The 13,912-nt window shown below is 34.7% G+C and overlaps 1 non-coding gene across 1 annotated transcript; it reads right to left on the bottom strand.

The window, feature by feature from the left end:
• Positions 1–358: 358 nt before the first annotated feature.
• LOC113263527 (U6 spliceosomal RNA) lies at positions 359–465 on the bottom strand. Its single transcript, XR_003319247.1, has one exon. It is a non-coding gene; the product is annotated as a U6 spliceosomal RNA (small nuclear RNA).
• Positions 466–13,912: the final 13,447 nt, after the last annotated feature.

Raw genomic sequence — 13,912 nt, 5'->3', positions numbered from 1 at the left:
GAATTGGATGTTTTTTAACACATGTCATCAATTTAAGCCTTTTGACTGAGGATTTTAATCCATTTACTTTTAAAGTAATTACTGATAAAGAAAAGTTACTTTTGCCATCATATTTTGTCTTACTTTTTTTTTTTTGCCCCTCATTTTCCTTATTACTGCCTTCTTTTGTGTATAGTTTTTTTTCTTAGCGACAAGGCTTTTGATTCTCAAGGAATGTCTTAAATTATTCATCATTTTTTAAGATAGTTTCCCTGGATAGAAAATTTCCCCCCAATACCTTAAACATAACATCACACTGCCCTCAGGCCTTCAAGGTTTGCTAAGAAATCTACTGATGATCTTCTTCTTCTTTTTTTTTTTAAATATGGAATCCTTCACGAATTTGCGTGTCATCCTTGCGCAGGGACCATGCTAATCTTCTCTGTATCGTTCCAATTTTAGTATATGTGCTGCCGAAGTGAGCACTACTGATGATCTTCTTGAAGATTCCCTTTTAAGTGACAAATCACTATTCTCTTGCTGCCTTCAAGATCCTCTCTTTTTCTTTATCTTTTGAAAGCTGGATTATAATGTATCTCAGTGTGAGAAGCTTTGGATTTATCCCACTTGGATTTCATCAGTATCTTCCCTTAATTTGAGGGTGTTTTTTGCCATTATTTTTTTTCAAATAATCTGTCTGTCCTCCTTTCACTCATCTCCTTGTGAAACCTCCATAATGCATATATTGATCTGTTTTGTAGTATCCCATAAGTCCTTTTGTTTTCTTTTCTTCACTCTTTTTCCTTTCTGTCCTTAGCCTCAATAATTTTAATTTTCCTGTCCTCAAGTTTACTAATTCTTTTTTTCTGACTACTCAGAATATTCAGTTATTATGCTATTTTAGATCCAGATTTTCTGTTCGGTTCATTTTATCATCTCTATTTCTTTGTTGATGTTCCTATTTTGTTCATATGTTGTATTCCTGATTTCCTGTAGTCCTTTTCTATGTTTCCTTTAGCTTTTTAAATAAAGTTAAGATACTTTTTTAAAAGTCTTTTTCTAGTAAGTTTAATGTCTATACTTCATCAGACATGATTTTTACAAATTTATTTTGTCCCTTTGAATGAATTATGCCTTCCTGTTTCTTTATAGCGTGTGTGTGGGTGGGTGGGTGGGTGGGTGGGTGGGTGTGTGTGTTCAGTGAAAATTGTTGATTTGAGATAACAGTAGCCACAATTCCCAGTTTCTGTAGACTGATTCCATGCCAAGGCAGTCTATCTTTGATTGGCTGGGCCTGCTCTAAGCCCAGGGATCTACCCAAAATGAGAGCTTGAAACATTCCCAGATGTGTTTTGAACATATATCTCGATGGCATCAGATGGTCAACTGTATTCCTCTAACAATTATCTCTTGATCTTTTGTTTCAGGTGTCTGCAGTGCTTCTACAGCTTTCATGACAGGGGGTGTCTGTTTTTCTCTGCCTGAGATTTGAGTTAAGTATGCCAGAAACTTGTCTTTCAGGAAGCACCTAGACATGTTAAATTTTTTAAAATAATCTGCTTGTTGAACTGCTGTTGAAAGGAACTGGGTTATCACCTTCTCCAGAGCAAGGCTATGCCTTACTGCACTGAGAAGTTGTGGAGCTAAGGTGAATAAAGATGCCACAATTTTTCTTGTTATTTTTAAGGTAGGCTTTACTTTATAGGGTATTCCACTGGTTGTTATACATATTTCACTATTTGCGAGAACTTCTATCAGGTTACTTCAACCAGTCTCTTATTGTTTTGTGACATTTTCATGGGACAATGAAGCTTTAGAGTCTCCTTGTCTGTCATTTTGCTATCACTTTCCCAATTAACCTAAACATGTGTCTTGTTACTGAAATAATTATGAGGAAGGCATTTGCCAAAACATGCTGCTACTCCTGCATGTGTGTGTGTGTGTGTGTGTGTGTGTGCACATGTCTATATTTCTAGCAAAGCCCATGTGGAGTTGCAACAAATTACATCTATGAATGGAAAGATGTGATCTTTTGCTGTGCTTCTTCTTGTTGCAATGTCCAAGTACCATTTTTTTTAAGTACCAGAGAAGTGACCAGGCATTGTGCTTTGAACAAAGTATATAAGGGGAGATAGGATAAAATTAACATCTATCCTAAAGATACAAATGGACACCTGCACTCCAATGTTTATAGCAGCAATGTTCACAATAACCAAACTATGGAAAGAGCCTAGATGTCCATTGACAGATAAATGGATAATGAAGATGTGGTATATGTATACAATGGGATGTTATGTAGTTATTCAAAAAAATGAAATCTTGCCATTTGCAATGATGTGGATAGAATAGAGGGTATTATGCTAAGTGAAATAAGTCAATCAGAGAAAGGCAATTATCATATCATATCACATATCTCACTGATATGTGGAATTTGAGAAACAAGGCAGAGGATTATAGGGGAAGAGAGGAAAAAAATGAAACGAGACAAAACCAGAGAGGGAGGTAAACCATAAGAGACTCTTAATCTCAGGAAACAAACTAAGGGTTTCTGGAGTGGAGGGGGTGGGAGGGATGGGGTGGCTGGGTGATGGACATTGGGGAAGGTATGTGTTGTGGTGAGCACTGGGTATTGTGTAAGACTGATGAATCCCAGACCTGTACCCCTGAAACAAATAATACAATTTTAAAAAAGGATATAAGGGGAGATAGGATAAAACTAATGTCTAAAGTGTTTCATAGATTAAAATTAACATCTGAAAATTTCACAGGCAGTTGAACACATTTTATTATAGTTTGAGAGCTGCCACATAAGAAAAGTATACAGGAGGTGGGCATGAAGGAGTAAAGAGGAAGTCATTAAATGTTTTGGCAATGTCAGGAAAGAGTCCCAGAAAAGCAATACCTCAACCAAGTTTGAAATGTAAATCACTATTTGTTTCAGAGAATTGATATAGGATCTGCAGACAAGAAAACAGCATTGCAAAGGTAATCTGTGCTGAATTTAAGAGGATTCACTCATTTATTCAAAAAGTATTTATTAAGTGGCTACCACATTTCAGGTACTGTTCTAGGTGTTAGAAAGGCAGAAGTAGAAAAAAGCAAAGTACCCAAATGTATAAAATTTAAACTCTTTTTGAATAGAGGATAAAAGTTAATGATGATATTCTCCTTTGATTATCAGGAAACATTTTGCTAAGGAGGTAATATTGAGCAAAGTCTTGCAAAAAGTGAGGAAATAAGCTACGTGAATATCTGAGGGAAAATCAACACTAACTGAGAGTTCCATAACTGTAACAATTTTGTAGGTGAAGTATACTTGGCTCATTAAAGGGACAACAAAAATTCTAGGTACCAGAAATAGAAAGTGGAAGGAAATGAAATCACTGAGGTGAGCACATAACACCTTGTTGGCCTTGTTGCATTATGTCTGAAAGTAGACCATAATCATGCCTAGTGCTGTGGAATGGGATGGGGAATTGGTGGTAAGAGCAATGGAGTGGAGAGTTAGATGAAACTCACACAGCACAAACTCAGTAGCTGGTGGTCATTCTGAATTTTACAAAAAAAATACACACATGTGGACAGAGAACAGCTGGAAGCAAACAGATCAGCCAGCAAGATATGTGTGTGTGTGTTTACATTTTTATATTTTATATACTTAATAATATTGATATTCATATTGATATTCATAGAACTCTCTATCTCCCCACTCCCCTCCACAGAGCAGCAGCAATTAAAAATGCTTTGAGAGTAGAGCTTTAGCCTCCCAAAGTTTTCTATATTTTTTCTTCTCTCTTTCTCTCTCTTTTTTTTTTGAACCTCCTAGATTTCTATGATAATTCCCAAACCCTTTCTTATCAAGATGAAATCTTAAGTAATGATAGGGTTTTTTGCTATATAAATTTAGGTTCAAAGCAAATATCTGATTGCAACATACAACTATATTGCCACCCAATAATTTCCTCTTGGGTAAGCCCACGAGCTGGCATTTGTTTTGCATTGAACTTACGTGGATAATGCTAAGGATGTGAGATACAGAGCAGTGTGCATTTTTGATTGGCAGACCAAACACACAGTTACGATACTGGCTGAGCAGGAGTACCAAAGTTATTAAAACTTCCAGGAGAAAATCACTTTTTAAATCTGATTGACTCTTATTTATTTGGGTATTTGAGGGATGGGTAGGGGAAAAATTAGAGTATCAGTCTTTTGGCACTTCTGGCCTCCAGAGTTCTTCCATTGGTCTGATACGGCAATGATAATGGGGACATGGGGACAGTAGACTTGAATGATAATACAGGATGAACAAAACCTGTGTTTGGAAAAAGTCGTCTTGAAGAATATAAAGACAAATACATTCCTTAGAATACCAATTAGAAGGAAGAGAAAATTCCTGCTAAAAGAGAAAGAGATTAACCTAAAGCCCAAGCTGATGTCCCCAGGAATATTGTTCAAAAGAATACTAAAAGCATCTATAAAAAAAAATTAAAAACATTCATGTCAGTTTGAAATACTCTGAATATAATAAAGTTATTTTTTATTTCTTCCTTAAGATGCTTCTTAGCAGTTATGATATTCAAATAACAGTCCCTGTGATTAGGCAAGGTGGGGTATAGAATACAGCATTTCCTCTGATAAAATTACCATCATCCTGCTTTCCTGGGAGTATTCATTAGCACCTCTTAAAAGTGGTATCTTCAATGCCAAATTTGAGAAATTTTTGGGCAGGTAGTATTTTCCTAGAAATGGAGAGCTAGTATTACCTTTTCAATCCTCTACAAGGATGAAGATTCCTTTGGAAGAGACTCTTTTCACAGCAATACCATTAACTTCTTTTTCTTTCCCCAGCTTCATTGAGATATATTAGCAAATAACATTGTGCAAGTTTAAAGTGTCCGATGTGTTGATTTCATGCATTTATATATTGCAAAATGATTACCACAGTAGGGTTGGTTAACACCCCCATCACCTCCCATAACTACCAATTCCTTTTTGTGGTGAGAGCATTTAAGTTGCTGCTCTGAGCAACCTTCAAGTATATGGGACAGTATTATTAACTATAATCACCCTGCTGTATATTAGTTATCCAGAACTAATTTCTCTTACAGCTGGAAGTTTATAACATTTGACCAACATTAACATCTTAAGCTAGTTTTTCTAAAATTTGATATTTATTAACTGAAGCTTGTATTATTTCTAGCACTTAATGACTGAATTTTATTGAGAACCCTGTTTTTTTGATAAGTTACATGCCTCTTCTTGTTTGTACACATTTATAAATAAAATGACTGCAGTTTATGAAAATATACATTGTTAATGTTGGTTTAAGGTAGTCATGGTTAACAATTCCTTGAGCTCTATGTAAATGAACTTTACAATAGTTTTGCAGAATTAGACTTCCTATTGCTGTTCTAGTATAATTGCTATCTTGTAAATATTTTGATTTTTTAAAATTCTCTGGCATCAGTAAGTTCTTACTTCCCTAAAATATAAGAAGAGGGGAGTAATGGACCCAGAGACATTTACCTGGCTTTAAGAGGGCTGCCAAGCAAACAAACAAGGAAAACAAAATCAAACACACACACACACACACACACACACACCACCACCACCACCACCACCAACAACAACAACAAAGAAAACTGGCCAGGAACCACTAATTCACACTTACCACATATATGACTGTATGTTAGCCATGCTGGGAGTATTCCTGAAATTCAAAGCAGTCTTTCTCAATTGTCTTATCTGTAAAACTGCATCTACCTTCTCTGTCATCATGTTTGCTTTTACCCCTCTTTTTTCTCAAAATATATGTCAGTACCTGAAATTTGCTTATTTGGTTTCTAAATTAATTTATTTTCTCATCCCCCTTGAGAAGGCAAACTTCGTATGGATGCTTTACTTTGTCACATTTATTACTAAATTCCTAGTGTCTAGGACAGTGACTGGCACAGAGTAGAAAATAATTATATACATATTTTGCAGGAAGGATGAAAGAAAAAAAGGAAGAGAATAAGGAAAGGTTAAAGGTGAGAAGGGAAAATAGAAACAGAAAGAAGGAAGGGAAAAAAAGAAGGAACAGAGAAAGGAACAGACACAAATAAAGGAAAGAGAGGAAGAAAGCAAAAATTGTCAGGGTCTCATACTCTTTCGTACACTGGTAATGCCCAGCATAATATTTAGCACAGCATCTTTCTTATATAGGCCAATAACCTGAAAATAACCTGAAAGCAAAACTTCAATATCTTGCCCATTGCATTTCTCCCTTGTATTTTGCACTCAACATGTACCAACTCTTCAAGGCTCTTCAATGCTGTGATGTCTTTCCCCTTTGCCCTCCAATCCTTTTGCTATCCTCCTCTTCTAGGTCTCTTTGTACCACATAAGCCCTAGAGAGATGGCCTTTTAACAAGTATCCCTTCATTCTCAAAATCCCGTCAGGTTATTCTTCCTAAAGCACAGATCAATTCATGCCCATTCAAAAAACAAAAATTAAAAGTCCTTAATTCTGTAGAGAACAGGGCTGAGTCTTCTTATCCTCACATTCAATAGATTTTCTCATAAAACTACCCACCAGATTTTCTACTTGATTTCTTACCAATAGTGGTAAAACATGTAGGCTCTGGACACAGACCAAAACAAACAAACAAGCAAAAAGCCTACTCTGAGGTCATGTGGTTTGTTTTCTGTGCTTCCAACTTTCACATAGAAAAAAATGCATATGAAAGATGTACCTATATTATAAACTTGTTACATGATCACATGCTATATATAAAGTGCCTAGCTCTCTGGGTTCAAATCCCAGCCACTCCATACTTACTGTGTAATTTTGACCAGTCACTTAGCCTCTCTAGCCTCAGTTTCTTAACTCTAAAATTAGGATAGTACCTACTTCATAGGCTTCTTCCAAGGATTAAATGAGTTTACAATTTCAAAGTCTCCTAAAGCACACAATAATGTTCATATATGCTAATTCATAATATATTTATGTTTTTATGCAAATTCTCCCTTTAAAAATAGATTTCCCATCTTCATTTTTTTGTATTTTTTTTAACTGAAAGAAAGCCCCTCTGACAAATCTGCCAATCAAAATTATTTTCACTCTTCAAAACTTCTTCCTGAAGCCTTCCCTTCTCCCTTATTGAGGTCCTGATCTACCTGACAATCCTAGTTTCTTTTCTCTTTAAGACTTCACTGATGTGGGGTGCCTGGGTGGCTCAGTCGTTAAGCATCTGCCTTCTGCTCAGGGTGTGATCCCTGTGTTCTGGGATCGAGCCCCACATCAGGCTCCTCCACTGGAAGCCTGCTTCTCCCTTTCCCACTCCCCCTGCTTGTGTTCCCTCTCTCGCTGGCTGTCTCTATCTATCTCTGTCAAATAAATAAATAAAATGTTTAAAAAAAAAAAGACTTCACTGATGCATGGCTTTCTCATAGCATTGTTCTTGCTCTTCATTTACTGACTTATTTAAAAAATAGTTCCTAATTAACTGAAACCTACCTTTTTTTCAGATACTATACTTTTTTTTTGCATAGATAAATAACTTTTTTTAAATTTTTTGTTATGTTCAGTTAGCCAACATATAGTACATCATTAGTTTTTGATGCAGTGTTCAACGATTCATTAGTTGCATATAACACCCAGTGCTCATCACAACATGTGACCTCCTTAATATCCATTACCTGTCTTAAAACTAACTACACTGGGACATCAGGAAGATGGAAGACTAGGAAGCTCCAGTTCCTAAATCTCCAAAGGAAACTAAATTAAAAAAAATAAAAAAATAAAAAAAGACTGAGCCTGGATAGCTCAGTCAATTAAGTGCCTGACTCTTGATTTCACCTCAGGTCATGATCTCAGGGTCTTGAAATCAAGCTCCACATAGGGCTCCATGCTCAGTGCAAGTCTTTTTAAGATTCTCTCTCTCCCTCTGCCCCTCCCCCTGCTCATGCACTTTCCCTCTCTCTCACTAAAAATAAATAAATAAAATACTTTTAAAAAAGAATAAAAGGTACATACAAATGATATGACAATCTTATTCACCCTTACCACATGCTCTCCCTCCTACGGCATGATGAAGAAAAAGAAGCCCAGTTCCTGGTTCCCTCTCTTAGACAGGAAGGAGCAAAGCAGAATTTATTTGCAGAAGTCAAAACTTTCCATGGTGTGCCTCAGGGACTGGTTTGTTTTGCCTGACTAGGAACTTAGATGAGGAAAGGCAGCATAGCTCCAATTTCAGGCTGGGAAAGGCCACAGAAAGAAAAGGTTGACCCCACCATTTGTGACAGCTTTAGGAGGACTAAACACCTAAAGGAACCTGGAACAAGAGATTGTGGCTAGAAAAATACAATCAAACCCCTAAGGCCCTGAGAAAGAACTGAAGTTAGTCTTTGGGAAATTAAGATGTTTAAAAGTCACTGTGTATATAAGGCTTTGTTGTTGTTGTTGTTGTTGTTGTTTTAAAGCACACACAGTCCACATAAGACATTTCTGGAAAAGAGACATGAGACGATACTAAGCTTTCACTTAGAGTTGATCCCAAGTTCACAACATGCCCTATTAATTAATGGAGTTATCTCCTGCCAATCTGCTAAGACTCTGAGAGGTGGCTGTTTTCCCAAATTTGAAACAGAACATCTTCAGGCATACAAAGAAGCAGGAAAATAGAAATCATTCAAAAAAAAACAAAATAAATCTCCAGAAACCATCTCCAAAGAAACACAGGCATCACACTTGCTGGACAAATACTGTAAAAGGACTGTTTTAATATACTTAAATAGCTAAAGGAAAGCATTGATAAGGAACTAAAAAAAATCATGAGAATGATATATGAAGAAAATACAAATATCAACAAAAAGATATATATTATTTGAAAAAAGGAGATGAATAGAAATTCTAGAACTCAAAGATACAGTAACTGAATTTAAAAATCAATGAAGGAGGAATCAAATAGGCTGAAGAAAGAATCAGTAAAACTGGGGATAGGACAATTACAATTACTGAGCCTCAGAACAGAAAAAAAGAAAAATAACAATAATATGGGCCAAAGTGATTATGAGATATGATCAAGTCAACCAATACATATATTGTAGTAGCAGGAGAAAAGAGACAGAAAGAGGCAGAGACTATTTGAAGAAGTAATAGCTAGAAACATCCCAAATTTGAAGGAATACATGAATCTGCAAATCCAAGAAGTCCAATGAAATTCAAGTAGGATAAACCCAAGGAGACTCACATAGAAACACACTAACATCAAATAATTTGAAAGACAAAATGAAAAGAGAATCTTGAAAGCAATACACAAATAGTACCTTGTCACTTAAAAAAGTGATCTTTAAGAAGCTTATCAGCAGATTTCTCAGCAAAATCCTTGGGGGCCAGAAGGCAGTAAGATGATCTATGTTAAGTGGGTTAAAGGAAAAACTATAAACCTAGAATTCTGTATCTGCCAAAACTGTCCTCCAAACATCAGAGAGAAATTAAGGCATTTCGAAATAAACAAAAGTTGAGGGGTTTCATTACCACTACAACTGCACTACAGGAAGTACTAAATGTAGTCCTTCAAGTTGAAATGAAATGAAACTAGACTGTTAGTCACATGAAAATATGAGTTCTCTGTGAAAGGTATACATACATGGACAAATATAAAACCAATATAATCGTAATTTTGATTTGTAACTCCACTTTCTATTTTATACAGAATTTTAAAGACAAATACATATAAAATACTGTAAAATCTATGTTAATTGGTACGTATGTATAATGATGTAATTTGTGACATCAACATCATAAAGTGCAGGAGAGTTTGAACTGTGAGTAGAGTTTTCATATGCAATTAAATTCATTTAGTATCAATTTAAAATAAAGATCAAAAACTTTAGGATGTTATATGAAATCTCTATGCTAATCTTTATGATATAAAGAATATATCTATAGACTATATGCAAAAGAAATGAAAAGGGAATCAAAATATATCACTACAAAAAAATTTTAAGCAAATAGCAAAGCAGTAATAGAGGCAACATAGGACAAGAAGTTAAAAGACACACAGAGCAAATAACAAATACCAAAAGTAAATCATTTCCTAGCAGTAATCACTTTAAATGTAAATAGATTAAATTCTCTAATCAAAAGATGTAACTGGATGAATGAATAAAAAAATAGGATTCAACTACAAGCTGTCTGTGACAGTCTAACTTTAGATCTAAGGACATGCATAGGTTGAAGTTGAAAAAAATGAAGGGAAAAAAGTCCCATGCAAATATTAATTAAAAGAGAGCGGGGATGGCTATACTAACATCAAACAAAAGAGACTTTTAGTCAAAAACTGTAGCAAGAGACAGAAAAAGACATTATATAATGATAAAAGTGTAAATTAACCAAGAAGAGATAGCAATTAAAATCATACTTACACCAAACATAAGAGTTCCAAAATATATGAAGTAAACCCTGACAGAATTGAAGAGATAAATAGACAGCTCTACAATAATAGAAAAGGACTTCAATACCCTACTTTCAATAATGGATAGACCAACCAGACAGAGAATCAATAAAAACATGTGACACAATACTGTGTATAGCATAATGCCATGTTTATCTGTGATCAGAAAAAAATATCCACCTAAGTATTAATAACGACTATACTATACAAATTTCTCTGTTTTGCAAGTTTTCTGTAGTCAGTGTATACTATTTATGAAATGAACAAAATTTATGTTAAAAAAATAAGGATATAGAGGACTTGAACAACACTACCACCAATTAAAACTGATAGCATTTGACAAAATTCAACATCCTATCCTAAGTAAAACAAACAAAACAAAACAAAACAAACAAACAAACAAAAACACTCAACAGACCATGAATAAAAGGAAACTTCCCTGACAGGATATGGGGAATTTTTGTAAAATCCCACAGTCATCAGAGTTGAAAGATGTTTTCCTTAAGATCAAGAACAATGTAAGTGTGACTACTTTTGAGTTCTATTTCATATAGTACTAGAAATTCTAGCCAGATAATTTAGGCAAAAAAAAAAATAAATTAAAAAAAAATCAAATTGAAAAGGAAGAAGTAAAATTATCTTGGTTTGCAAACTACATAATCGTATGTACAGAAAACTCTAAATATTCACACACAACTGGAAAAAATAATAAATGAATTCTGTGAAATTCAACACACAAAATTCAGTTTCATTTCTATACACTAACTGTGAACAATCTGAAAATGAAGTTAAGACAATTACGTTCATAAAACTTTCAACAGGAATAAAATACTTAGAAGTAAACTTAACCAAGTGGCATATTTATACACTGAAAACTACAAAATGTTATTGAAAAAAATTCAAGGTAAACACTAATAAGTGAGAAGACATCTTATGTTCATGCATTGAAATACTTAATATTGTTAAGATGTCAGTAGTAGCCAAATGATCACAGATTCAATACTAAACCTATCAAAAATTAAACTTTTTTTTGCAGGTATAGAAATATCCATCTTAAAATTCAAATAAAGTCTCAAGAAATCCTGGATAGCCAAACAATCTTGAAAAAGAGTAAAGTGGAGGCCTTACACTCCTGATTTGTATACTTACTGCAAAGCTATGGTCATCAAAATTGTGCAGTGCTGGAGTGAAAAAGACATATAGACTAACAGAATAGAATAGATTGCCTAGAAATAAAACCCTACATTTATGGACAAATGATTCTTATCAAGAGTTCCAAGACCATTCAATGGGGAAAGAACATCTTTTCACTAAATGGTGTGGGGAAAACTGGATATCCACATGCAAAATAATAATAATAATAATAATAATAATAATAATAATAATAATAATAATAAATAATAAAGTTGAGCCTTTACGTTACACTATACACAAAATGGATTAAAGACATAGATGTAAAAACTAAAACTCTAAAGCCATTAGACTGAAACACAGGGAAATCTTCATGACCCTGGATTTGGTAATGATGTCTTGGATATGACAATAAAGGCACAGGCAACAAAAGAAAAAATAGAGAAATTGGACTTCATCAAAATGTAAAACTTCTGCACATCAAAAGACACTATAAACCAATTAAAAAGGCAACTCGTAAAATTTGAGAAAATATTTAAAAATCACATGTCTTTTAGGAATCAATATCCAGCATACATGGAGAACTTCTAAAACTCAACAACAACAACAACAACAACAACGAAAAGATTCAAAACTGCGCAAAGGACTTGGATCCTCCAAAGAAGATCTGTTAATGGCTGATAAGCACATGAGAAGATGCTCAATATCACTAATCGTTAGGGAAATATAAATCAAAACCGCAGCAAGATAGCACTTCACACCCACTGGGATGGATGCCTCTTATAAGAACAAAAAACAAGAGAAAATAAGTTTTGTTGGGTCTGTGCAGTAATTGGAAATCTTGCCTACAGCTGGTAGGAATGTAAAATGGTGCAGCTGCTATGGAAAACTGTGTGGTGGTTTTTCATAAAATTAAACATAGAATTAATATATTACCCAGTAATTTCATTTTGGGGCATGTACCTAAAATAGTTACGAGTATGGATTCGAAGAGATAGTTGTACATTCATGTTTATACCAGCATTATTCTCAATAGTCGAAAGGTAGAAACAACGCACGTATCCATCAACATATGATGGCTAAACAAAATGTGATATATAAAACAATGGAATTTTATTTAGCCTTAAAATGTAAAAAAAAAAAAAATTCTAATACATTCTACAACATCAATGAACCTTAAGTATATCATGCTAAGTGAAATCAATCAATTACAATGGTACAATAATTCCTCTTACTTGAGATATCTAAAGTAATAAAAACCATATAGAAAAAAAGTAGAATGATGGTTGCCTGGGTAAGAGAAAGGAGCGATGAGTTGTTTATGTTTAATGGGTACAGAGTTTCAGTTTGAGAAGATAAAAAAAATTCTGGAGTTGGATGGTGGTGATGGTTGCACAACAATGTGAATGTACTTAATGCCTGTGAACATTTAAAAATGGAAAACCTAAAATCACAGTCCAAAAATATAACTCCTATAAAGGAACTTATAATCTATTGGGAATTGCAAACTCACACACTTTCAGCACTGGGCAATGTAAAACAATAGAATAGTAATGATGATGTTATGACAAAACAATGGGTTTCCCACCTAACAGCATTCAAATTTAAACAAGCAGACACATAAACAAAATAAGCCAGTAGATTATATATAACTCACAAGCCTTAAATTTAAGCCTTCTAGTCTAGACAACATTTTTTAAAACACACACACACACACACACACACACACACACACACACACACACACAAGCTGTGAAAGGTATGTAGGTAATGAGTTGCAGAAGAAAAACTGTAGTGATACAATGCTGAATGCATTGAAAGAGAAGGGAGATCTCTCCATGGCGGGGAAGGGGGCTGCGGGGGTTGGGAGGGGCACAGGAGAGCCAGGTTTTTCTGCCGGGCTGGGTACCACTACTGTGTCCTACTAGATTGTCCAATTCTGTTGCCTTCTGTATCTGATGCAGTGCAGATCAGACTTTTGCTAGATGGCCAAGTAATATGTATTAGATTGTATATATTGAATTCCATCTGTACAATCACTCTTGGCTTCCATTCCTGATTCAATTCCTTGACAGCTCATCCTGCTTCTCAACAGCTAAAGACTTAAGCTCTAAATTGACAATTTCCCAAATCAGCCTGAAATCTTTTAATGTGAAAAAATTTCAGCATAAACGCTGCTCTCTGGTATTCCATTCTGGACTCATAGGGGCAGCTCTCTGGGGTTAATAATGTGACATAAAGAGACATTTTTTTCAGTGTTTATAGTTTAAAGGGTCACTGTGTAAAAGCAGTAAAATTAAACTCCCAGAGGTACAATTCAGGCATGAACAGAGCTGTATCATTATTCTTTCAGTTCTACCACC

The sequence above is a fragment of the Ursus arctos genome, unplaced genomic scaffold, assembly GCF_023065955.2.
Source record: "Ursus arctos isolate Adak ecotype North America unplaced genomic scaffold, UrsArc2.0 scaffold_1, whole genome shotgun sequence".
In the NCBI taxonomy this organism is placed as follows: Eukaryota; Metazoa; Chordata; class Mammalia; order Carnivora; family Ursidae; genus Ursus; species Ursus arctos.
This window is presented reverse-complemented; position numbering and strand designations above follow the sequence as displayed.